The following is a 26,823-nucleotide window of genomic DNA, read 5'->3' on the forward strand; positions in this document are numbered from 1 at the left end:
GGCCCACAGAGATTAACTAAGATAATCTTCCTTACTTCAAGTCCACTAATTATAGACTTGAATCACTTCTACAAAACATTCCAGCTGAAATTAGTGTTTGATTAAATAACGGGGGACTATAGCCTAGCCATGCTGACACAAAAAAACTGATTATTATAGCGATGGTTGGTGTTTTGTTTTGCATTTCCATCAGGGAACACTTTGTTCCTTGTGAAAATAAATTACAAGCCCAGACAGGCTTCCAAGAAGAGAGAGAGTCAATATTATCAAACTTTCATCAGCATTCATCCATACAGGGTGGTGCAAAAGTAGGTTTACAGTTGTGAGTACACGAAACACAGTTTATTCTCGCATTGTTATTTTTAATTACTGTATTATTTTCCATACAAATGTAAACCTACTTTCGCCCCACCCTGTATATGGTTTATGAAGGTCATTAACCATCCGATAAAAGGAAGTTTCATTGCTTACAACCCATCATCGGGTATAAGCTAGTGCCTGATTACACTAAACTGTTTTCAGTCTATCGGTAAGAAAATTAGTTCTCCAGTTCAATTTTAGTTAACACTTTAAAAGGAAGGAAGCCTTTCAAGAAACAGGTGTTTACATCCATTGGTTGTGCTTATATGTATGCATACAAGTCCTTCGGTTGATCTCTTACCCCCCCGCCCCCCCCACTACCCCCCCCCCCCCCCCCGCCAACCCTCCTCTGCCTTGCCGCTGTAGTTTGCAAGACACTGGGGGGGATGAAGGCAAGTGCTGGAGGGGGGTAGGGGAGGCCATGGGGAGGTCAATAGGGGGAAAAAAGGAGACATATGTACTACTATTTGTAATACTGTAAACAACAAAATAAAATTTAAAAAATAAAAATAAAAATTACTAGTATAATTTTTTTAAAAAAGAAACAGGTGTTTATTTCTTCATTTGTAAATTATTTCCTTGTGTCACAAATGTTTAATGAGTACTGGGCTAGGTTAGTTGGCTATTTCCACTCTCCCTTGGGTTACGAATGGTGGATGCTTTAAAAACTGAAACCTACAAAAGAAGTAGAAAGCATTTTTTAAAAAATATATTTTATTGATTTTTTACAGGGAGGAAGGGAGAGGGATAGAGAGTTAGAAACATCGATGAGAGAGAAACATCAACCAGCTGCCTCCTGCACACCCCCCACTGGGAATGTGTCCGCAACCAAGGTACATGCCCTTGACCAGAATCGAACCTGGGACGCTTCAGTCCGCAGTACGATGCTCTATCCACTGAGCCAAACCGGTTAGGGCTAGAAAGCATTTTGTTTTGAAGCATACCCACTGCCTACTAATGATATGGAGAAAGATAGGATTAGATGAGAAAATGTAAGTTAAACACTTGGAACACAGTTCCATGAATATTGATTTTCTGTCTCCTTCCATGAATATAGTTTTCACAAGTGAAGTCTCATAAATTAAAAGTTCTCTCCAATGTGTTCATGGATAGGAAGAATTAACATAATTAAAATGTCCATACTACACAAAACAATCTATAGATTCAATGCAATTCCTATTAAATACCAATGATGTATTTCACAGAACCAGAAAAATAATCCAAAAATTTATATGAAACCACAAAAGACCTCGAAAAGCCTCAACAATCTTGAGAAAGAAGAGAAAAGTTGGAGGAATCACAGTACCTGATATCAAACTATACTACAAGGCTATAGTAATCAGAACAGCATGGTACAGGCATAAAAACAGACACAGAAATCAATGGAAGAGAATAGAGAGCACAGAAATAAACCCATGCCTATATGGTCAATTAATATTTGACAAAGGAGGCAAAAATATACAATGGGGTAAAGACAGAACATTCAATAAATGATGCTGAGAAAATTGGAGAGATTCATGGAAAAAAAATGACACTAGACCACCTTCTTACACCATATACAAGAATAAACTCAAAACGGATTAAAGACTTAAATGTAAGACCCGAAACTATAAAACTCCTAGAAGAAAACATAGGCAGTAAAATCTCTGGCATTTCTCTTAGCAATATTTTTCTAATATAGTATCTCCTTGGCCAAGGGAAACAAAAGATAAACAAATTAAACATCAAACTAAAAAGGTTTTGCATAGCAAAGGAAACCATCAACAAAATAAAAAGACAACCCTTCTGAATGGGAAGAGATATTTACCAATGATACATCTGATGAGGGATTAATATCCAAAATTTATTTTGAAAAACTAATTGTACTCAACACAAAAAAACAAACAAAAATAATCCAGTTTAAGAAATGGGCAGAGGACCTGAATAGACACTTCTCCAACGTGGACATGCAGATGGCCAACAGACATATGAAAAGATGCTCAACGTCACTAATTGTCAGAAAAATGCAAATTAAAACCACAATGAGATATCACCTCACACCTGTCACAGTGGCTATCATCAATAAATCCACAAAGGACAAATGTTGGCAAAGATATGAAGAAGAGGGAACCTTCATGTACTGTTGGTAGGAATGTAGATTGGTGCAGCCACTATGAAAAACAGTATGGAGGTTCCTCAAAAAATTAAAAATGCAACTGCCTTATGACCCAGCACTTCCACTTCTGGGTATTTATCCAAAGAAATCTAAAACACGAATTCAAAAGAATATATGCACCCCTATGTTCATTGCAGTGCTATGGAAGCAACCCAAGTGTTCATCAATAGAAGAATGGACAAAAAAGTGCTGGTACATATATACAATGGAATCTTACTTGGCCATTGAAAAGAATGAAATTTTACCATTTGCAATAGCATGGATGGACCCAGAAAGTGTTATGGGAAGTGAAATAAGTCACTCAGAGAAAGACAAATACCATATGATTTCATTTATATGTGGAATTTAAAGAACAAAATAAACTAAAGTGAAACAGACTCATAGACACAGAGAGTAGACTGGTGGTTGCCAGAGGAAAGGAGGGTTGTTGGACTGGGTGAAAGAGGTGAAGGATTAAGAAGTACAAATTTATAGTTACAAAATAGTCATGGGGATGTAAAGTACAGCCTAAGAAATATAGTCAATAATACTGCAATATCTATGTACAGTATGGTGCCAGATGGGTACTAGAAATATGAGAGGTGAGACACTTTGTAAAGTATATGATTGTCTAGCAACTACACCTGAAACTAATACAAAATAATGAATGTAAACTGTAATTGAAAAAAGAAAAATATTTTAAAAAGAAAAAATAAAGAAAAATAATAGTTAAAAAATAAAACAATGAGAAATAATTTTATAAAGTTCTCTGCAATCTTTTTGCAAATTATCTCTATTTGATAGCATTATTTTCTATCTAAATACATATATAGCAAAGAATCAACTAAGTTTACCAGTACTCATGCACGTATCACATGGACTATACTCCCTCACTGTAGTTTCCTTTGTATTTACCTACGTGCATTTTTACACGTTATCATTTCAACCCTGAATGCAGATAAAGTTTCCAGCGTCTACAATTGCCCTTTTGTTTCAAAAGTCAACAATTTTCCAGATTTTATGTGAAAATGTTCCTGTGAGTCAGTGGGGAGGAATGCTAGGTATCACCAGATTTCACAACTTTGACATAATTTTGACTGCAGAAAAGGGAGCATATCTTAAATTCTCTTCAGTATCAAACTCTCTCATGGCTTGGCAGATGCACCAGTTGTTTTGCATTGTTACTAATTGTTAATTACAGAAATAATACCATTTTATTTCCCCTGGAAAAAAATTAAAGATAAATCTAAAATCCTCTTTGATCCCTACTCCCCATCGGTAACTACCATTATCAATTTGGTCTGTACTCTTACAGACCTTTTGTCTGTGGATTTACATATGTATTACAGTGCACAGACAGATGAACTTATGTATGTGGGAAGTAGCTATTTTACTTATCTATGGGAAATGGGGCCCGTTATTTTTAATCATGTGAAATGTTGGTGTGATGGGTAAGGGAGAGATTGGAAAGAAAAGAGAAAAAAAGAAGAGAGGTCTTGCCAAGAGTGATCATTTATTTCTCTCTATTTCTTTGGCCTTTTCACTTTTGGTCCCCTGAGCCCTTTTCTGCCAAGATACACCACTGTAGTGTCTGCACAATAGCACAAGCAGTTTAAAGATCTTGCACACAGTTTCATCAATGGGTGGTTCAACAAAAACAACACAGTCCCCTAAGCCTGCTGGAAGTCACTCTCCACCGAAATCCAAGCATCATCAGTTCCATTTTACATACAAATAAAAGAAAGAAAGGAAAAGAATAGTTTGGGCTTTCAAGTGCGAACTGAAGTGGTCGTGACTCTCGATGTCAAATTCTTTGTTTGACAGCTAAACAGAAATCTCTTCATTAATCATCTCATTAACTTCTTTTAAAATATGAGATGGCTTCAAGTTCCAGACAAGATGGCATAGACTCATTTCTCCTGTATCCTTCCTGCTAGGTAAAACTAAAATCCCTGGAAATAATACCAAAGATCATCATAAAGAGATTCTGGTGGTAGAAAGAGGAAGGTGGGTGGGCTGGAGCCCTCAGGACTTGAGGAAACATGGCAATGAGCTCCCTGGTTTTTCAAAATCCCAGACTCGGGGGCTAGTGAAGCCTACAACCTATAATCTCCAATCAGAGCAGACAAGACCCAACAAAACCAAAGAAAAACCTGTTGCTTCTGGCCAAAGGACCTTGAAAGGAGAGAAACCCAGTCCAGTAGGAGAGAAAGGAGAGAAACCTTTTGAGGACACCCACCCTACTGAAACCATGGGTCCTTATGACTTTGATTGACTTTAGCTTTAAGTCCTACCTCTAGAAATCATCTCTCTCTCTCTCTCTCTCTCTCTCTCTCTCTCTCTCCTTAGCCTTCCCCCAAACCCCATAATCAGCAACCCCCAAGGCACCAAAGGCAATAGCTCAGACCTGACTAATGATCACAAGATCTGGGATCTGGACCTCTGGCGGCTAAAGATAACATCTCCGACCTCAGTTATGGATCAGCTCCTGAGCCTGAAGGTGGAATGACTCCCTTGGCTACTTTCCCATGAAACCTCACAGAGGGACACAGGAACAGGCCTCAGAACTGCCCTCAAGGCACAAAGAAAGGATTTATTACCCTTACCTTTCCTCCAACCAAACAGCTCCCAGGACAACCCAGGACCCTAACCCATGGTGTCTTGTGATTTCGCCTATATAATCTATAACCTACATGCCATCAAGGAGTTCAGGCTTTTGAGCACTAGCTTCCCATTCTCCTGGTGACACTATTCATAATCAAATAGTCAACATTTCTCCACTGCAGTTCTCAGCGTTCAGTGTTTGTCTCTGCTGGAGCCAGGTGGACGGACCTTTTCTGTTTGATAGCACTACCCCTGCTCGTGGTGTCAGCAGAGACTGAACAGGGACTATACAGACTGGGGACTCCCATTCAGTAACCTCAGACAGCTGGGGGACTGCTTTCCTCTCCCTCCTGGAGCACAAGCCAAGATTAAGTGGGAGTCCCAGCAGCACCAGGCAGCCTGGGGGAAGCATTTTCCTCCCTCACTGCAGAGAGCTTGCTAAAGCCCAACCACACCAGGCAGCCAGAGGTGGCATATGCTGCCCTCACTGGCAGCATCAGTGGATACCCAACAGGGAATCCACACTGCCATGCCCCACCCAGCAGCAGCAGCTACCCAGGGTTAGGATGTTCGGCTCAGCAGGCCTGGCATCATTCAAACCCCACCTGGTGACACCAGATGGCCCAGGGAGGCCCAGGATCGCCTGACCTCCACCAAGGAGCAGGTATCTGGGGAGGCACTTTTCCTCTCCTGCCAGTGGTGGCAGCTGAGAGCTCATGTGGGTGTTTGGACATCTGCCACTCTTCTGCCACCAGGCATCAGCAGAGGATCCAAAGAGATGCTCCCCTACCCAGGGTTGCCATGCCAGTGGAGGCAGAGTGAGGAATTTGGACTTTCACCCAGGTCTGCCAGTGGCAGCTGGAGCCCCTCACCCTCCCAATTAGAGAGTGAAGGAGGGGTATAAGAGAGGAGGAAGCTAGAGAAAGGGGTTCTTTTTAAAAATATATGTTTTTATTGATTTCAGGGAGTGGGAGAGAGAGATAGAAACATCAATGATGAGAGAGAATCATTGATCGGCTGCCTCCTGCACGCCCCACACTGGGGACTGAGCCCGCAACCCAGGCATGTGCTCTGACTGGGAATCAAACTGTGACCTCCTGGTTCATAGGTGGATGCTCAACCACTGAGCCATGCTGGCCGGGCAAGAAAGGGATTCTTTATATATTTTTACAGTTTACTTTCAATAATGTTGTGTATTGGTTTCAGGTGTAGAGCTTAATGGTTAGTGCATCCCTATGTTCAATGAAGCATTACTTATAATAGGCAAGTTATAGAAGCAACCCAAATGCCCATCAATAGGTGAGTGGATCAAAAAGCTGTGAGATATATATATATATATATATATATATATATATATATATATATATATATATATAAAATGAAATATTACTCAGCCATAAAAAAGAATGAAATCTTGCCATTTGCAACAGCATGGATGGACCTAGAGCAGTGATGGCGCACCTTTTGAGCTCGGCATGTCAGCATTTTGAAAATCCCTAACTTAACTCTGGTGCCGTGTCACATATAGAAATTTTTTGATATTTGCAACCATAGTAAAACAAAGACTTATATTTTTCATATTTATTTTATATATTTAAATGCCACTTAACAAAGAAAAATCAACCAAAAAAATGAGTTCGCGTGTCACCTCTGACACGCGTGTCATAGATTCGCCATCACTGCCCTAGAGGGTATTATGCTCAGTGAAATAAGTCAGTCAGAGAAATACAAATACCATATGATCTCTTTTTTGTGGAATCTAAAGAACAAAATAAATGAACAAACAAAACTGAAACAGATTCACAGACATAGAAAGCAGACTGGTGGTTGCCAGAAGGAAGGAGGGTTGGGGACTGGGTAAAAGAGGTGAAGGGATTGAGAAGTACAGATTGGCAGTTACAAAACAGTCACAGAGATATAAAGTACAGCACAGGGAATAGAGTCAATAATATTGTAATAACTATGTATGGTGCCAGGTGAGTATTAGGAATATCTAGGGAAACACTTTGTAAAGTATATGAGGAAGTGATGCTTTAAATCAGCATACGAAGTCCTGGGCAGGACACCTAACTGACCCAAAGGTAAAACTGACTACATCAACATTCCTGAAGGTATGAGAACTGAACTACAGTGTGGAATACCACCTAAGTTGTCAAGGTGGCTTCAAGTAGAATACAAAGAGCAAACTAGCACTAAACCTAAATAGGATAACTGCCAGCTAAAACAGAAAATTTAAGTAGGATCCAGTCTCCTAACATCCAAAATGTCCAGGAGACAATGGAAAAGTGCTCATCATACCCAGAGCTGTAAAATCACAACTTGAATGGGAAAAGATAATTAACAGACATACCACTGTGACCAGTCATATATTGGAATTGTCTCAAAAGGACTTTAGAGCAGCCATCATAAAAAAATGTTTCGTAACCCAAAGACACAGACAATAGTGTGGTTAAGGCCTGGGGCAAGGGGCGGGTGCAGGCTAGAAGGGGTCAATTGAGGAAAAAGGGGACATCTGTAATACTTTCAATAAGAAATTTTTTAAAAAATAAAATAAAAAATGTTTCAGTGAGCGATCACAAATTCTACTGGAACAAATTCAGAAAAATATGAAATGTCAGCAAAGAAATATAAGTTACAAAAAAGAACCAAGTGGAAATTGTAGGCATGAAAAATGCAATAGTCAAAGTTAAACACTCATTGGATGGTCTTAAAAGTATGAAGATTACAGAGGATAGAATCAGTGAACTTGAGGACGAAACAACAGAATTTCTTCAATTTGAATAAAAGAGAGAAAATAGATGAGGAAAAATATCCCAGAGTCTCAGGGACCCGTTGAACAATAACAAAAGTGCTAATATTCATATCATTGAAGTCCCTAAAGGAGAAGAGAGAGTGGGACTTAAAATGAATTCAAAGAAATAATGGCTGAAAATATCCCAAATTTGGCAAAATACATGAACCTTCAGATTCAAGAAGCTCAGTGAGGTCCAAACAAGAACACCCAAAAATATCCACACCAAGACACATTATAAATGACTTACATAAACTCAAGATAAAGAAAAAATCTTGAAAGCAGTTAGAAAAAAAATGCATTACCTGAAGAGGAACATTTGACTCAGATGATAGTGAAATTCTCATCTGAAATCATAAAGGCTAGAAGGAAATAATACATTTTTCAAATGATGAAAGAAAGGAATTGCCAGCTCTGAATTCCCTGTTCAGCAAAAATGTCCTTCAGAAATGAAGGGGAAATAAAGACATTCTCAGATGACAGAAAACTTACAAAATTTACACTAGCAGACTTACCATTGATGAATGGCTAAAGGAAGTTCTCCAAACAGAACAGAAATTATAATAGAAGGAAGCTTAGAGCTTCAGAAAGGAAGGAAAACAATGAAATGTGTAAAAATGGGGATAAATAGAATAGACTATCCTTTTCTTCAGAGTTTTTAAAATCGTGATGGATTGTTGAAGCAAAAAGTGTAACTCCATCTGATATTTGGTTCAGCGTATGTAGAGGAAATAGGTAAGAAATTTTTATTTAGAATGGTCTAAATACATGAATTAAAATACAGAGTCACAGATGGCTTTTTAAAATAACCCAACTGTATGCTGTCTATTAGAAACTCACTTCAAATATAACAACATAGGTAGGTAGAAAGTAAAAAGGTGGAAAACAAAATACTCCTCAAACATTCATTTATAAAAGCAGGAGTGGTTATATTAATATCAGATACCAAAATTACCAGGGACAGAGAGGGACATCACATAATGATAAAAAGGATCAATCCACCACAAGACATAGCGATCCAAAATGAGTATACACCAAACAACAGAGCTTCAAAATACATGAAGCAAAATCTAATAGGACTGAAAGGAAAAACAGACAAATCCACAGTAATACTTGGAAACGTCAATACCGCCTCTCAGCAATAGAACCACGAGATATAAAATCAGCAAGATTATACAGCTTAACACTATAAAGCAACAGGATTTAATTTATAGAACACTCCACCCAACAAAAGCATAACTCACATTCTTTGCAAATACCCATGGAACATTCGCCCAGATAGCTCATATTCTCGGTCATAAGACAAACTTCACCAAATGTAAAAGAACTGAAACAATACAGCGTATATTCACTAACCATAATAGAATCAAACTGGAAATTAATAAGAAAGTCAACAGGAAAATCTCCAAACCGTGGAAACTAAACAATACATTTCTTATTAATCCATAGCTCAAGAAGGAAATCTCAAGGGAAATTTTAAAAAATATAATGAACTAAATGAAAATGTAAATACAACCTATCAAAATTTGCGGAATGTAGCTAAAGCAGTGCTGACATGGGAATTTAGAATACGAAGTGCCTACATTAGAAAACAGGCCAGGCCTCAAATCAATCATGAAAGCTCCCACTTCAAGAGGCTAGAAAAAGAGGAGCAAAATAAAACTAACTCAGGGCAGGCAGAAGGAAGGAAATAATAAAGATAAGAGCAGAAATCAATGAAATTGAAAATAGAAAAATAATAGAGAAAATCAATTAAACAGAAAGCTGTTACTCTGAAATGATCAATAAAATTGATAAACCTACAGCAAGATTGACTAAGATAACAAATCACTAACACCACTAATGAGACAGGGACCTTACTACAGATCCTGCAGCCATTGACTGGAAAATAAAATTCTCAACCCAGTACCCACATTCTTTGGAAGAAAGATGCTATGTGAACGTCTGTCCATAGCAAATATATAGTCAATCCATGAACAAAATGTTCATAAAAATCTGTCATTATTTGGAAAAGGAAATTTGCAAATTATTAAATTTCTTTGAGATTAGGAATGCCCTGGCCAAAAAGAATTACCATATGATTCAGCAATCCCACTTCTGGGTGTATATCCAAAGGAAAGAACTTATCTCAAGAGCTGTCTGCACCCCCAGGTTTACTGCAGCATTATCCACAATAGCCGAGGTATGGAAACAACCTAAATGTTATCAACAAATCAAGAAAAATGTGAGATATATATATATATATATACACACACACACACACACACACACAGATGGGGGGAGAGAGAGAGAGAGAGAGAGAGAGAGAGAGAGAGAGAGAGAGAGAGAGAGAGAGAGAGAGAGAGAGAGATCACTCAGCCTTAAAAAATGGCTGGGGGGGGGGTCAATTGGGGTAAAAGAAGACATATGTAAAACTTTAGACAATTAAAAAAAAAAAAAGGAAATCAGCCCTAGCTGATTTAACTCATGCATGGAGAGTCAGCCTGCAGACTGAAGGGGCCTGGGTTCGGTTCCGGTCAAGGGCACATGCCCACATTGTGGGCTCGACCCCCAGTGTGGGGCATGCAGGAGGCAGCTGGTCAGTGATTCTCTCTCATCATTGATGTTTCTCTCTCTCTCTCCTCTCCCTTCCTCTCTGAAATCAATAAAAATATATATATTTTTTTAAAAAAATAAGGAAATCAGATGAACCTACAGGGCATTACACTAAGTGAAATAAGCCAGGAAGAGAAAGACACGTATGGCATGGTGTCACTTATATGTGGAATATAAAAAAGAAAAGTTGAACTCATAGAAACAGAGTAGAACAGTGGTTTCCAGGGGCTGGGAAGTGGGGGAAATAGGTTGGTAAAAGGGTATAAACTTTTAGCTACAAGATGAATAAGGTCTGAGAATCTCATGTATATAACATGATGATTATAGTTGCTAATACTGTATTGTATAACTGAAATTGGCTAAGAGAGTAGAACTTAAAAGTTCTCACCAAAAGGGGTAATATAAATATGTGGGGTGAGGCATGAGTTTATTATAATGGAACACTATGAAAAACCCTATACACATATATTCAACAACTTAGATAAAATGGGCCAATTCTTTGAAAACCACAGACTATCAAAACTCAACCAATATGAAATTTATGAAATTTATAATCTTGATAGATCAATAACTATGAAAGAAATGAGATTTGTAATTTAAAAGGTCTTGAACAAAGAAAGCTCTCACCTCGAGAGACTAGGTCCACATGGTTTCACTGAAGAATTCAAACAAATATTTAAAAAATTAACACCAATTTTATACAATGTATTCTAGAATACCAAAGAGGAGGGAATATTCCTGTGTCAGGGGTCCCTGAGACCATTCCAGGCTCGGTGATTCACTAGGAACTCAGCATTTAGTCGGACTCATGGCTATGATTTATTACAGCAAGAGAATACAGAGCAAAATCATCAAAGGGAAAAGGCACATGGGTTGATTGATGTCCAGAGAATGCCAGGTACAAGCTCACAAGAGTCCTCTCCCAGTGGAGTCACACAGGATGTACTTAAGTCCTCCAGCAAAGAGTTATGAAACACATGTGAAATGTCTTCTATCAGGGAAGCTCATTAGAAACTCAGTTCCCAGGGTTGGTGATATAGGCACCCACTTACCAAGATTCCAGACTCCCAGAAGAAAAGCAGATACTCAACACAAACCACACTGTTTGTACAAACAGCTTAGGCACAGGGAGCCACTCTTATCAGTCCTGGGAGTGGTGGGAACTCACCCTAAATCCAAGTTTCCAGATGCAGTCCAAGGGCCTGCTATGTTAACTCTTTTCTGCACAACTTCCCAACTCATTTTATGGAGCCATTATTACACCCAAACCAAAGACAGTATGAAACAAAACCCTCAAAAATTCTCTCATGAACCTTGACACAAAAATCTGCAACAAAATATTAGTGATATAGAATCCAGGAAGATATCAAAAGAATTATACCATGGCCAAGTGGGGCTTATTCCAACTATGTAAGGTTAGTTCAAAAATCAATATTCAATCAGTGTAATCTACCACATCCACAGGCTAAAGAAGAAAAGTTATATGATCATGTCAATTGATGCAGAAAAACATTTGATAAAATTCAGCATTCACTCATGATAAAAACTCTCAGAAACTAGGAATAGAACAGTACTTTTTTCAACTTGGTAAAGAGCATCTTTTAAAAAGAAGTTTTCTTAATGGTAAAAGATGGAATGTTTCCCCCTAGAAAGGAAACAGGGAATGATATCCACTCACACCACTTTTATCTAACATAATACTGAAAGTTCTAGCCTGAACAATAAGGCAAGAAGAGGAAATAAAAGGAATACAGACAGAAAAATAGGAAATAAAACTGTCCATATTCATGGATGACATGATTGTCTATGTAGAAAATTCCAAATCTATCAAAAAAACTCCTAGAAATAATAATTAGGTTCAGCAAAGTCAAAGGATACCCAATCAACACACACACACAAAAATTGCATTTCTATATACTAACAATGAACAATGAATGAAGCAGAAATTTAAAACAAAGTACTATTTACACTCCAAGAAAATGAAATATGGTATACACTTAACATATACAGGATCTGTATGCTGAAAATTCCAAAATGCTGGTGAGAGAAATCAAAGATCTAAATAAATGGATAGATACATGTATTATGTTCATGGGTTGGAACATTCAATATAGTAAAGATGTTAATTTTTCTCAAATTGATCTATAGGTTTAATACAATTCCTGTAAAAATCCCAGCAAGGTCTTTGTAGATACAGACAAGCTCAATCCAAAATTTATATGAAAAGGCAAATGACTCTGAATAGCTCAAAAACAATTTTAAAGAAGAATGAAATGGGCGGAATCACTCTACCCAATTTAAGGCTTACTATATAGCCCTAGTAATCAAGACTGTTTGGTATTCTTAAAAGGACAGACACATAGAACAAAAGAACAAAATTGAAAATCCAGAAATAGCCCCCTACAAATAGACCAATACAAATATAACCAACTGATTTCCACAAAGGTGCAAAAGCAATCAATAGAAGAAATTTAGTCATTTTTAACAAATGATGTTTGTCATCAGACCTTAAGTTCACATTTTATACAAGAATTAATTCAAAATAACTCATGAATTTAAATGTAAAATATAAAACTTTTAGAAAAAATATAAGAGAAAGTTTGTGAGACTTAGGGCTAGAAGACACCAAAAAGATACTATTTAACTTCAGACATTGATAAATTAGAGTTCATCAAAATTAAAATTTTTGGTCTGCAAAATCTCTCAAGAAGATGAAAAGACCAGCTACAGACCAGGAAAAATATTTGCAGAGAGAACTTGTATTAGAATATATACAAAATTCTCAAAGTTTAACAGTAAGAAGCAAACAATACAGTTAGAAAATGGGCAAAAGACATGAACAGATATTTCACCAAGAAAGTTATACAGAAGCAAAAAAGCACATGAAATAACATTAACATTATTAACTATTAGGGAAATGTGATTTAAAACATATATCACTCCACACCAATTAGAATGTCTAAAATAAAAATATAGTGATAAAATACCAATGGCATATTTCAGAGACCTAGAATGAACTCTCCTAAAATTCATCTGGAATAAAAAAAAGACCCCGAATAGCTGCAGCAATCTTTAGAAAGAAGAACAAAGTAAGAGGGATCTCAATACCAGATATCAAGCTATATTACAAAGCCACTGTTCTCAAAACTGCCTGGTACTGGCACAAGAACAGACATATAGATCAATGGACTAGAATAGAGAACCCAGAAATCGACCCGAACCAATATGCTCAATTAATATTTGACAAAGGAGGCAAGAGCATACAGTGGAATCAAGACAGTCTCTTCAATAAGTGGTGTTGGGAACATTGGACAGATACATGCAAAAAAAATGAAACTAGACCACCAACTTACACCATACACAAGAATAAACTCAAAATGGATAAAGGACTTAAATGTAAGACGGGAAACCATAAAAATCTTAGAGGAATCCACAGGCAGCAAAATCTCAGACATATGCCAAAGCAATTTCTTCACCGATACAGCTCCTAGGGCAATGGAAACTAAGGAGAAAATAAACAAATGGGACTACATCAAAATAAAAAGCTTCTGCACAGCAAAATAAACCATCAACAAAACAGCAAAAACGCCCACTGCATGGGAGAACATATTTACCAATGTTATCTCTGATAACGGTTTAATCTCCAACATTTACAGGGAACTCATTCATACAACTTAACAAAAGGAAGATAAACAATACAATCAAAAAATGGGCAACGGATCTAAATAGACACTTTTTGAAAGAGGACATTCAGAAAGCCAAGAGACATATGAAAACATGCTCAAAGTCACTAATCATCCGAGAAATGCAAATCAAAACAACAGTGAGGTACCATCTCCCACCTGTCAGACTGGCAATCATCAACAAATCAACAAACAACAAGTGCTGGCGAGGATGTGGAGAAAAAGGAACCCTCGTGCACTGCTGGTGGGAATGCAGACTGGTGCAGCCACCGTGGAGAACAGTATGGAGTTTCTTCAAAAAACTAAAAATGGAACTCCCATTTGACCCAGTGATCCCACTTTTAGGAATATATCCCAAGAAACCAGAAACACCAATCAGAAAGGATATATGCACCCCTATGTTCATAGCAGCACAGTTTACAATAGCGAAGATTTGGAAACAGCCTAAGTGCCCATCAGCAGATGAGTGGATTAAAAAACGGTGGTACATCTACACAATGGAATACTGCGCTGCTGTAAAAAAGAAAGAACATTTATCATTTGCAACAGCATGGATGGACCTGGAGAGCATTATGCTAAGTGAAATAAGCCAGTCAGAGAAAGATAAATACCACAGGATCTCACTCATTTGTGGAATATAACGAACAACATAAACCGATAAACAAAAACAGACCCAGAGACAGAGAAGCATTGATCAGACCATCAAACCTCAGAGGGAAGGCAGGGGAGGTTGGGGGTAAGGGGGAGAGATCAACCAAAAGGCTTGTATGCATTCAAATAAGCATAACCAATGGACACAGACACTAGGAGCTTGAGGGAACGAGCAGGGGGTTGGGGGGATAAGGACACATATGTAATACCTAAATAAAGAAAAAAAAAGTGTCATTGAAAAAAATATATAGCGATAATAACTAATCCCAGCAAAAATGTGGGAAAACTGAATGTCTCTCAGACATTGCTGGTGGGAATGTAAAATGGTACAGACAATATGGAAAATTTTGGCAGTTTCTTACAACACTAAATTTGCACTCGCTAACCCAGCAATTGCACTCTTGGGCATTTGTCACAGAAATGAAAATGTATGTTTACACACAAAAACTCTACTTAAATGTTCATAGCGGTTTTATTCTGACTAGGCAAAAATTGGAAACAACCCAAATGTCCTTCAGTGGGTGAATAAACTGTAGTATATCCATACTTAGGCAATATTACTGCTAGTAATAAAAAGGCATGAACTATTGCTATGTATAACAACTGGGGTAGATCTCGAGGAAATTCTGCAGAGTGCAGAAAAGCCAATTTCAAAAAGTCTGATTCCATTTACATAATATTCTTGAAATAAAATTATGGAGACGGAGAACATGTTAGGGGTTGCCAGGGGTTGGGGTAGAGTAGGGGAAGGAGATGATAGTGACTATATTGGGTAGCAGGAAGAATCTTTGTGGTGGAGGAACAGTTGATTGTGGTGGTTACCCAAATCTACACATGATGAAGTTGAATAGCACTATATACACAGACAACAGAAATACAGGCACAGAAATGAGTGCATGTAAAACGTGAAATCTGAATAAGGTCTGTGGATTGTATTAAAGTCACTATCTTGGTTATGTAAGATATTACCATTGGGGGAAACTGGGTGAAGGGTATATGGGACTGCTCTGTAATATTTTTATAGAGCCTGTGAATCTATAATTATTTCAAAGGAAGTATTATAAAATGAGGTAGATCTGAAGGACTATGAATGTTTTCGAACTCACACATTTGCATATCATAAAATAGAACTACATGTTTAAGATGTAAAACATTCGAAATATAAGAGAGCCTACACTTGTGTTTAGCCGAGAAATGTAAACGAAAATGACAATATGAGTTCATGGTAATTGCACATGGTACAGAGCCAAATCCAGATAGGTAAATAAAAGAGGGGTTTTTGCTTAAAAGCATCTGTATGAGTCAGGATTCCCCTAGAGAAACAGACCAATAGGACATTTTATCTATTATCTACCTACCTATATAATTTATTCATTTTCATTGGCAGATACTGGTTTACAAAATTGTGAGGCACGCTAAGCAAATCCAAAATCTTCGGGGGGCCCATCCAAGATGACCCAGGATCATCTCCCTCCCTTTCAATCAATCGAGCTGGAGCTTTCCTTACAACGGAGTATCTTCACAGCAACACGTAGATTCATGTTTGCTGGAATCACTGGGGGCCTTAGCCTCACCGAGCGGACACACACACAGAAAAGCCACGCAACCTCACATACACCATGTGTGCTGGCAAAGGAATACGCGTCTTCGGTTCAGAGCCACCTGGGCTTTATCACGATAGGTAATCCCAGCGCAAACAATTTCAATCAATAGCGGCCGACGAGTTTTCTACCGGAGGGTCCACCTCCAGAACTTTGGAGTGGAAAGGGGTCACGAAGAGCTTAGTCTGCGTTGGGACCCAGCCGACGCACTCGGGGCACTCGGGGCACTCGGGGCACTCGGGGCACTCGGGGCACTCGGGGCACTCGGGGCACTCGGGGCAGCAGCCTCCGCGCAGCGAGACCCACCTGGAGCGGCGGCCGTGCGGGCGCACGGGGTGGGCGGGGCCTCGAGGCGCTGGTGCTGCCGCCGGCGCCCAGCCCGCCAGAAGCGCGCGCGGCTGGCGGCCGGCGGGGAGCCAGTCGGGTAAGGCGAGCGCGGCCGGCGGTGGGAGTGGGGGGGGCGCGCCAGGGGGAGGAAGGAAGGGGAAGAGGCGGAGCGTGGGAGCGCTCAGTGTCAGGAATACAATAGTGCTCCGCGCGGCTCGGGCGGCCGCCGCGCTGCCGCCGCCCCACACGCCTGCCCGGCGCGGAGGCCTGAGCGGCCAGGCGGGCGAGGGCCGGGGGGCGGGGGCTGCGGCGCCGGGGGGCGGCCCCAGCGGCGCGGCCGGCGGGGCGGGGGGCGGGGGGAGGGGAGGAGGTTAGGGGGCAGGTGCGAGGGAGGAGAGAGAAGAAAGCGAGCAGTTCGGGGGGCGGTAACCACTCCTCCCAGACTCGCCGGCACTCCGCCGGGCGCGAGCGTGGAGCCCGGAGGCAGCAGCGACCGGCTGCGCGAAGGTAGGCGCCTCTGCCGCCGGACGGACGCGGCTGAGCGGGCTGGGAGCGGCGCGCCGGGTGGGCAGCGGAGGGGCGGCCCCGGGGAGCCCCGCGGGCGGCGGGAGGCGCAGCGTCCCGGGCGCCGGGGGACGGAGAGCGGGTGCTGGCGGAGGTGCGGGGGCCGGGAGCGGGCACCCGGGCTCGCCGCAGCCACCGTCGGGGCGTGGAGCGCCATAACTGTTGCAGGGGCTCCCTCCGGTGCCGACTCCCGACGCCCCCTCGCTCCCTTGCCCTCTGCCTCGAGGGGCTGCACGGGGTCCGACTCGCGGCGGGAGGACCTGCCGTGCGGGCTGCTCGGGGCCGGATGCTCCGGGGAGCGAGGACGCACCCCCGGCTGCTTCGATGTGGGGCTGCTGGAAGCACCGAGTGCCCGGGCGGGGGGCCGGGCGGTGCGGGCAGCGGCGGGGCCCCTGGTGAGCCGGGCGCTCCGCGGGCTGGCGAACTTTCCCTCCCCCTCGCGTTATTGTTCGGGGATGCTGAGCCCGGGCCGCGGCGGTCCGGAGGGTGGGAAACGCGGGGACGGCTTGGCGAGGCTTCTGGGGGGAATTTTCCCACCGCCGGGCATAGCAAAGTTAACTTTTCTCCTGCAATCGAGTTGGTTTTATTCCCTCGCTGTGGGGCAATCGATTGGGGGCGGGGGGGGGGGCAGAGGGAGGGAAGAACGCCTTCCTTTAATCTTTTTCTCTCGCTTTGCAGAGCCGTTGCTTCGAAGGAGTCGGGCTTTAAATTGCAGAGGGCAACCTGCGATGTTATTAGGGGAGGAGGGCGGGATCTCGAGTGAGTGACCGAAATGGTGGTATGTGAAGGCATGTTTCAAAGTTGGGATCATCGTGTAGCCCGGAGACATACGTACCTTCTAGGCATTTGGCAAGGAACTTGTTTGGCCACTTCTCTGACTTTCCAGAGTTTCAAGGAAATCCATGGTCTCAGATGTGCGCGAGATTTATTTATTTTTTGATGTGAGTTCCATTTAACTGTAAAGCTAAGGAGGAGGTCCCGGCGCCCCCTCCCTTCCGCAGTCTAATTGTATAAGAAATCAAAACCGTGTTGATGGTGATTCCAGTGACCTGGAGGGAAAGGCGACCTCATTCCCTGTATTCAACCTGAAAAAGATAACTGTCTGCTTCTCTCTACACTCTAAAATACTTTAGGTAAAGACTGGTTGTACAACATCTTGGCTTACTTTAAGCAACCCAGGATCCACTCTCCCAGAGTTGTTCTCTGAAATACCTTCCTTGCAATCACTTCTTGTTAGCTTGGGGGGAAGGGGGGTGAGGAAGGAGTCGGCCTGAACAAAGCATTGTGTTTTTATTTAATTTAATACTTTCATAACATCTGTAAACAATGGGGATGTGGATCTGTGCCCTTTGAATAGTGTGGCTCTCATGCTTTTAACGCATCATATAACTTCTCTCCAGATAAGTGGAAATAGATGTTTTATTCTTTTTTTGTTTATCCCAGAAGTATTCTACCTTCCTAACATTTTTTCTTCCATTTAAAGTGAGCTCTGAGTTTCAATACTTGAAGTGTAAAAGGATGATTCCTCTCTTCAAGGGATGAAGGGATTACATGAGATCTTTGGGAAGGGCTTCTCAGTGTGAGCTACCATCATTTCCACCTTTTTTGAAAAACTGCTCTACTCTACACTTTTATTTGCTAGAAAAAAAGCTCTTAACCCAGTATTATTGCCTTGTAACAGCTCCTTGCTACTGTGTTCAGAAAATTCCAGAACACTCAATGACGCAGGTATGTTCTAGAATCCTCACTTTCTGCCTCCAGCTGTTGGGAGCCATCTTGGTAACCAGCGGCCTTCTCACCTGTAGGAGCCTGTGAAGCTTGTTCAGAGGTAAGGGAAAGTGGTTATGGGCTTCCCACTGCTTCATGAAGTATTTGTGATCAACTGGGAGCAGCTTAGGGGGCACCTGTGCCCCACCCTGTGGCCTGTAGAGGTTCTAGGAGTAGGACAAGTGATGGTACAGGTCTCTCATCAAAGTTGAGATGTAAGTGTTAACAGAAGTTAAAGAACAAAGGATGCTGAAGGTTCATGGGTTGGGAATAATCCTCTTCTTTGATCATTCTTGTCTTTTCCCTCCCTTCTGTTCCAATAGCCATCCATAGCAGTCCATTTCTCCCGTAAGCTACACAAAGCCTTTCTCCCTTTCCCCCATTACTTGGACATCTGGCTAGAACTAGATAACCTTATGGGGGGAAGTTGGGGAGGCAGAAGGCATCAGGTGATTGTGAAGACATACAGGGGGCGCTTATAAGCCCTGATCAGGGACAGAGGTTGAACATTATCATAGGACATAACCTCATCTCCCTCATCATGGAGCTTACACAAAACAGGAACGGAGGAAGGTAGAGATCATATACTGGCTTACATATGACCTTTACTCACCTCACCTTATAGGCAAGGGGTAGGTGGTGGATGAAACCCATCTGGCAGTCTCCTAAAATGGCTAACAGGACACTTGAATGGTTTACAAGTTTCTACCTGTTGTTCCAGTTACAGTGCCTGGGAAAGCTGAAGCATTCTGGCTTGTGGGGTGGGGAGGATCTGGGATGAGTGAGTGGGTAGAAGTGAAGAATAAAAGAGTGCTAGCGAGTGGTCATTACAGACCAAGTAACTACTGCTTTGAGTTTGCTGTTTTCTGGATTCTTTGTGATTCCCTCATGGTTCTTTTTGCCTCCTCCCTGTAGGTCTCTCCATAGACAACAGCAGCAAAGCTCTTACCATCAGAACTGTGTCCGTGCTTCTCTTGGGGAACAGGGAGAAAGAAGGGTCCCAGGGAGAATGCCTGACCCCATAGCTAAGTTTGGGAAAAGGGCAGTCAACTGAAGAAAGTATGGGCCTAGCGTGGGGAAATAGTACTGAGGCTTTGACCAATAAGAGGTACCAATGCATTCATTAATACACTTCAAGCAGGAAATAATTTCATCTGTCACAATCCAGAAGCCATGGCTGAGCCCTGCTACCCAAGGAGCTCCTCGACCCTTGATATTGGCTGATAGGCAAGGAAATCCAAGTCTAGAGTGTGGTTTTGGAATAGCTGACAAGAGAATGTGGTACCAGCATGGCCAGTACCCTAGACCTTATGTGTTAGAATCTCCAGGGAAAATTAATATCCTTTTTAAAATTTTAAAAACTTTTTATTTTGCTGTAATATTATAATTACCAAAAAGTTGCAAGAATAATACAAAGAACTCTTGTATTCCCTTCACCCAAGGTCACCAGTTATTAACAGTTTGTTCCCACTTGCTTTATCATTTGCTCTTTCTGTTTCTTTTTATGAACAATTCAAGGGTAACCACTGAGAGACTGATACTTGTCAAGGGCATCCTGTCATGAGGGATGGCTGACGTGCAGCCACAGGGTACAGAAGAACATTGGTGGTGATGTAGTGCCCAGAGATAGAGTGAAGTCTACCCACGGCCATAAGACACACGTTTGTAAGTCACATGGAATCTCTGGTGCTGGATATAGAAATCATTCCATGGTAAAGTGGTTAAGATAAACTATTTTTGCCATCATTCATGTCAAGTTTGTTTTAACTATGCCAAACTGTAATCCTATCTACTAATAAAAGGGTAATATGCTAATTAGGGCGGACATCCTTCCGGACAAAGCTGCAGCAGCTGCTTGAGGCTCAAGCAAGCCTCTGATGGTGGCTGCCACTGGGAGGGCTGGCCCAAGGCTCAGGCAAGCCCCGGAGGGCTGGATGCTGCTGCGAGGGCCAGCCTGAGGCTCAGGCAGCCAAGGTGGCTGCCAGTGGCAGCAGCAGCAGGGTGATGGGGGTGGCGCCTTCCCCTGATTGGCCAGGTTGCCTCCAGCAGAAGGAGGCCAGATTGCAGTTCAGGCTGGGGGCCGAGGCAGAGGCGGTTAGGGGCAATCAGGCAGGCAGGCAGGCGAGTGGTTAGGAGCCAGTGATCCCATATTGCGAGAGGGATGGACATCCCCTGAGGGGTCCCAGATTGGAGAGGGTGCAGCCCGGGCTGAGAGACCCCCCACCCTCGTGCATGAATTTCGTGCACCGGGCCTCTATAATAATAAAAGTGTAATATACTAATTAGACCGGATGACCTGGACGAAGCCAGGGCTGCAAGGGAAGCCCGGGTCCTGGGTGCCTGCCAGTGGCCAGAGGGAATCCCAGGTCCCGGGTGCCTGCTGGCGGCCAGAGGGAAGCCCGGGTCCTGGGTGCCTGCTGGTGGCCAGAGGGAAGCCTGGGTCCTGGGTGCCGGAAGGAAGCCCAGGTCTCACATGCCAGAGGGAAGCTGGTGCCGGCAGCCAGGGGAAGGAAAGCCTACTCTTGCACAAATTTCAAGCATCGGGCCTCTAGTCCTGTATAACAAAAGCCCAGTGACGGAACGGCAGAACTACCAGTCGACCAGTCACTGTGATGTGCACTGACCACCAGGAGGCAGACGCTCAATGCAGGAGCTGCCCTCTGGTGGTCAGTGCGCTCCCACAGTGGGAGCACTGCTCGGCTGACCAGGATGAGCAGCGCTCCCACAGTGGGCGGATCCCCGCAGGCCACACCCCCAACCAGTGCGTGAATCCCGTGCACCCGGCCTCTAGTATTGTTATGAAAATCCATTCCACCACACCCCAACTTTGCAGCCATAATATTCTCCAACATTTTAATTAATTCAGTCAGTAAACATATATTGAGTGTCTCCTATTTGCTAGGGGTACAAGAGGGGAAAGATATTAATTCCCTTAAGAGCTCAACATCCAGTGGAAAGGAAATAAGAAAAATTATCATCACAGTCGGAGAAAGAGTATTCTGAAGAGGAAGGCACTGGGGGCAGGGGGTTGATTGGAACACCGGCTGGTTAAGGACCTGAAGAGTACATACCTCAAGTAGTTTGGGATGTATGTAAATGTGAACATCCATCTTACCTGAGGCTTGCTGCTCTTAGATGACAAGGTTCATGAGTTAGGGAAGCCTTTGGTGTCATGCAGCCAGCACAGACTATGGGGTCAGGCCAGTTTTGGACTCTAACCTACCACTTGATCTTGGCCTCAGTTTCTTCACCTGCCAAGCCGCATCTCCAAGGTACTAATTAATTGAGGTAGCAGTTGCTCTGTAAACACTAATTTCATCTTCCCCTCCAAAAATGCAGTATGTGGGGAAATAGCATGAAAGGTATTCAGTAGTAAGGTGGGATTCAAGGGGGTGTTGCTATTTTTTTCTACAAATAAATAATTACTAATTGTACTAAGTGCTATGATGGAGATTACCGTATGGGATAATAACAGTACCAGTAGTGATGATTTGTTAACCATTTCCTGTATGCTGAGCACTGTGCTAAATGCTTAACTTAGGAAATCTTTGTAAGGTGTGAGTCTCAGAGAGATGAAGCAAAAGTAACTTTCCCAGCACTGGCCAGTGTCGTTCAGTGGTTAGAGGGTTGGCTAGCACATTGAAGGGTCACTGGTATGATTCCCTGGCAAGGGGACATTGCAGGTTCAATCCCCACCCCCATTGGAGCGCTTGTGGGAGGCAACCAATCGATCTGTCTCTCTCACATCAGTGTTTCTCTCTCCTTTCTCCCTCTCCCTCTCTTCCCCCAACACTTTCTCTAAAAAGCAATGGAAAAAATATCCTGAGGTGAGGATTAACAAAAAATGGTAACTTGCCCAAGGTCACACAGCAAGTAAGAGGAAGAATGCTTCTGTAAGGGAGACCAGCAAGGTGCCCTGGGGCCGAAGGATGAGCAGGAATAAGCAGAGTACAAGTCAGAGAGAATGGATTGCCAGGCAGCGGGAACAGCAGGTGTTGTGAGGGCACTGAGGTGGGAGAGAGATGTGGAAAGGATCCTCAGAGGTTTGGCTAGGACCTGGGGAAAGAGAGATGAGGTCTGAGGTAGGCAGGGAAAGATTTACAGGGCCTTATGGGACCTTATTAAGGAGATTGTGTTTTATTCCAAGGACAATGGGAAGCTGCTGGAAGGTGTTTTTCACTTTTTCTTAAACCGTGTGTGTGTGTGTGTGTGTGTGTGTGTGTGTGTGTGTGTGTGTGTGTTAGAGAGAGAGAGAGAGAGAGAGAGAGAGAGAGAGAGGAGAGAGAATCCTCAACGGAGGATAATTTTTCCATTTATTTTAGAGAGAGGGGAAAGACAGAAACTCTGATGTGAGAGAAACACATCGATTGGTTGCCTCCTGCATGAGCCTCAACCAGGGCCGGGGCTGGGGAGGATCCTGCAACCAAGGTACATGCCCTTCACTGGAATCAAACCTGGGACCCCTTGGTCCACAGGCCGATGCTCTATCCACTGAGCAAAACCAGGTGTGTGTGTGTGTGTGTGTGTGTGTGTGTGTTCCCAAAAAATAGTGAGGCCTAAACAAAACTGGCTTAAGAAACTCATTTCCCTTTCAGTGTCCCACTCTGTGATGTTTTTAACCCAATATATAGATCTTAACTGCCCCACCATTAGCACAGTTAAAAAGAGTTGCTGTGTTGCTTGAAGAAGCTGGTCCTGCAGACTGCTTCTAGAAGGAGGTTTAACTAGTCTCATATCTGATGCTTTTTAGACTGCCTTAATGGAGCTCTTTCAGCTTTCACCAAGCCTTGTCAAATGGCCGTGGGGAGGGGGTGTAATTGGGAGAAAGAGTAATTGCTGGAAACCTGAGTTGTTCAGTGTTAGAAATGGAATTGTTGAGTATAAGACTTTGGTTTAAATATATCATGATAAAGATGCTTCAGTGGCTAAATGGTAATTTTTTTGTGTTTTTTGTTTTTTTGGTATGTGCCATCTGTGATGACAGACAGCACATTTGTGAGAATCTGGGAAGACTTGGGCATTTTTCAATACTTATATATTTGTGTATTCTAATCCAGGTACTGTAGGTTTTTCTGTTTGAAGCTACTTCTTACGTGCAGACCACACTTCATGGGGGAAAACCAGTGTGCTTTTCCCCTTTCCATGTGTATTGGACCACAAATATATTTACTTTGAGATAGCCTGTGTCAGTTAGATTTGGGTGCGGGTGATCTGGTGGTTGGCAGGCTGGTTAGTCTAGGACAGTGGTCGGCAAACTGCAGCTTGCGAGCCAGATGCGGCTCTTTGGCCCCTTGAGTGTGGCTCTTCCACAAGATACCACGTGTGGGCGCGCATGTACAATGCGATTAAAACTTCGTGGCCCATGCTCAGAAGTCAGTATTTTGTGGAAGAGCCACACTCAAGGGGCCAAAGAGCCGCATGTGACTCGCGAGCCGCAGTTTGCCGACCACTGGTCTAGGAGGCCCTAAGCTGGGATGGCTTGTCTCCCTGCAAATGGTCTCGCCTCCAGCTCGCTAGTCTGGACTTGTTAACATGGTGGTCTCAGAGGCACAAAGAGTAGCAAGTGAGAGGACGCGTCAGTGCCCAAGCACTTCGGAAGTGTCCTCTGTGTCACATTTGATATTTGCCCATCAGTCAGAGCACAGGAGTGCTTCTGTGGTCAAGCCCAGAGTCATTGTGGGATGGGACCATCCAAAGGTATGGATACAAGATGTGAAAAATTGGGGGGAGGTCATTACTGCTGTAATTCTTATCCTTGTTCCTCTATAGTTAACATGTCTTTTTTCCTCTGGCTGACTTCAAGGTCCATCTTTACCTAGGTGTGGCTTTATAAAAAATTTTAAATGTTTTCTTTATTTTAAAAATATGTCTTTATTGATTTCAGGGAGAAAGAGAGAGAGAAACATCAATGATGAGAGAGAATCATTGATTGGCTGCCTCCTGCACGCCCCCTACTGGAGATGGAGCCTGCAACTCAGTCATGTGTTGACCAGGAAAGGAACCTTTTGGTGCCTGGGACAGCACTCAACCAACTGAGCCGCACCAGCCATGTGTGGCTTTTTAAATTTTTTCCATGTTTATCCTGCTTGGTGTTCTCTGAGCTTCTTTTATCTATGGTTTGTTGTCTGTGACTAATCTTAGAAAGTTCTTAGCCATTATTTCTTTATATAATTCTTATGCCCCATTTTTCCCCCTTCTCCTTCTGGGATTCCAATTACAAGTATGTTATACTGTTGGATATTGTCCCACAGTTCTTGTATGCTGTGTTCTATTTATTTTCACTCTTTTGTCTTTTTTTGTTTTAATTTTTATTGACCTGATCAATAAACTTGATCTTTGTGTTCACTGATTCTTTTCTTGGCTGTGTCAAGTCTGCTGTTTAGCATGTGTTTTTTGTTGTTCTTTTTTCCTGTGGTGTTTTCTTTAAAAGGAAGAGAGAAACATGGATGTGAGAGAGAAACATTGATTGGTTGCCTCCGGTACACATCCCAACTGAGGATCGAATCAGCAACCTAGAAATGTGCCCTGACCAGGAATCAAACCTGCAGCCTTTTGGTGTATGGGATGATTCTCCAAGCCAGCTAAGCCACCCGACCAGGGCTTTTTCTGTGTTTTTTATTTCTAGCATTTCCACTTTATTCCTTCTTACAGTTTCTATCTCTTTGAAATTGACCATCTGGATTTGCATTTGTCTACTTTTTCCATTAGCCTTTAACATCTATACTGATCTATACTAATAAAAGGGTAATATGCTAATTAGGGCAGACGTCTTCCGGATGTCCTTCCAGACAAAGCCACAGCGGCTGCAATGGTTGAGGGCCTGCAGCCGCGGCTGTGAAGGCCGGTCCAGCGCCAGGTCCCTTTTGCAGAGGCCATGGGAGAAGGCACCACAGGAGAAGGCAGAAGGGAGAAGGCAGCGCCATGGGAGAAGGGAAAAGGCCAGCACTGTGCAAGAAGGGAGAAGGTGAGAAGGACGGCGCCGTGGGAAAAGGGATAAGGGAAAGGGTGACAGGGAGATCAGGCCAGGAGGGTATAGCAGATAGGCAGTTAAGGGGAGCAGGCCAGGAGGGGAGAGCAGATAAGCAGGACGATTAGTCCAGGAAGGGAACACAGATAGGAAGTTAGGGGTATCAGGCCAGGAGGGGAGAGCAGTTAGGTAGTTAGGGAGGATCAGGCCAGGAGTGGAGAGCAAACAAGCAGTTAAGGGAATCAGGCCAGGAGGGGAGAGCAGTTCGGAAAATCAGGCTGGCAGGAGATAGCAGTTAGGGGGATCAGACCAAGAGGGGAGAGCAGATAGGCAGTTAGGGAGGTCAGTCCAGGAGGGGAGACCAGTTAGGCAGTTAAGGGGTTCAGTAGAGGAGAGCTGATAGGCAGGGGGATCAGGCCAGGAGGGGAGAGCAGATAGACACTTAGTGGGATCAGGCCAGGAGGGCAGTCCAGATAGGCAGTTAGGGGGATCAGGCCAGGAGGGGCAAACAGAAGGCAGTTAGGGTGATCAGGCCAGGAGGGCAGCCCAGATAGGCAGTTAGGGGGATCAGGCCAGGAGGGGCAAACAGAAGGCAGTTAGGGTGATCAGGCCAGGAGGGCAGCACAGATAGGCAGTTAGGGGGATCAGGCCAGAGGGGAGAGCAGTTAGGGGGATCAGGCCAGAGGGGAGAGCAGTTAGGGGGATCAGGCCAGGAGGGGAGAGCAGATAGGCAGTTAAGAGGTTCCTGCCAGGAGAGGAGGGCAGTTTGGGGGATCAGG

The 26,823-nt window shown here is 43.0% G+C and overlaps 1 protein-coding gene across 2 annotated transcripts in view; it reads left to right on the top strand.

Annotated features, from left to right (window-relative positions):
- The first annotated feature begins 17,150 nt into the window (after positions 1-17,150).
- Positions 17,151-26,823, top strand: part of JADE3 (jade family PHD finger 3) — a 100,133-nt gene continuing 90,460 nt past the window's right edge. The window contains exon 1 of one of the 2 annotated variants that reach the window (XM_036305111.1): positions 17,151-17,253. The gene's annotated coding sequence lies outside the window, so the exon portion shown is untranslated. Of the gene's footprint in view, positions 17,254-20,006; positions 20,743-26,823 lie in introns of those variants that run through there. The other variant, XM_036305112.1, reaches the window with a different exon arrangement.

This window comes from Myotis myotis, unplaced genomic scaffold, assembly GCF_014108235.1.
Source record: "Myotis myotis isolate mMyoMyo1 unplaced genomic scaffold, mMyoMyo1.p scaffold_m19_p_4, whole genome shotgun sequence".
NCBI lineage: Eukaryota > Metazoa > Chordata > Mammalia > Chiroptera > Vespertilionidae > Myotis > Myotis myotis.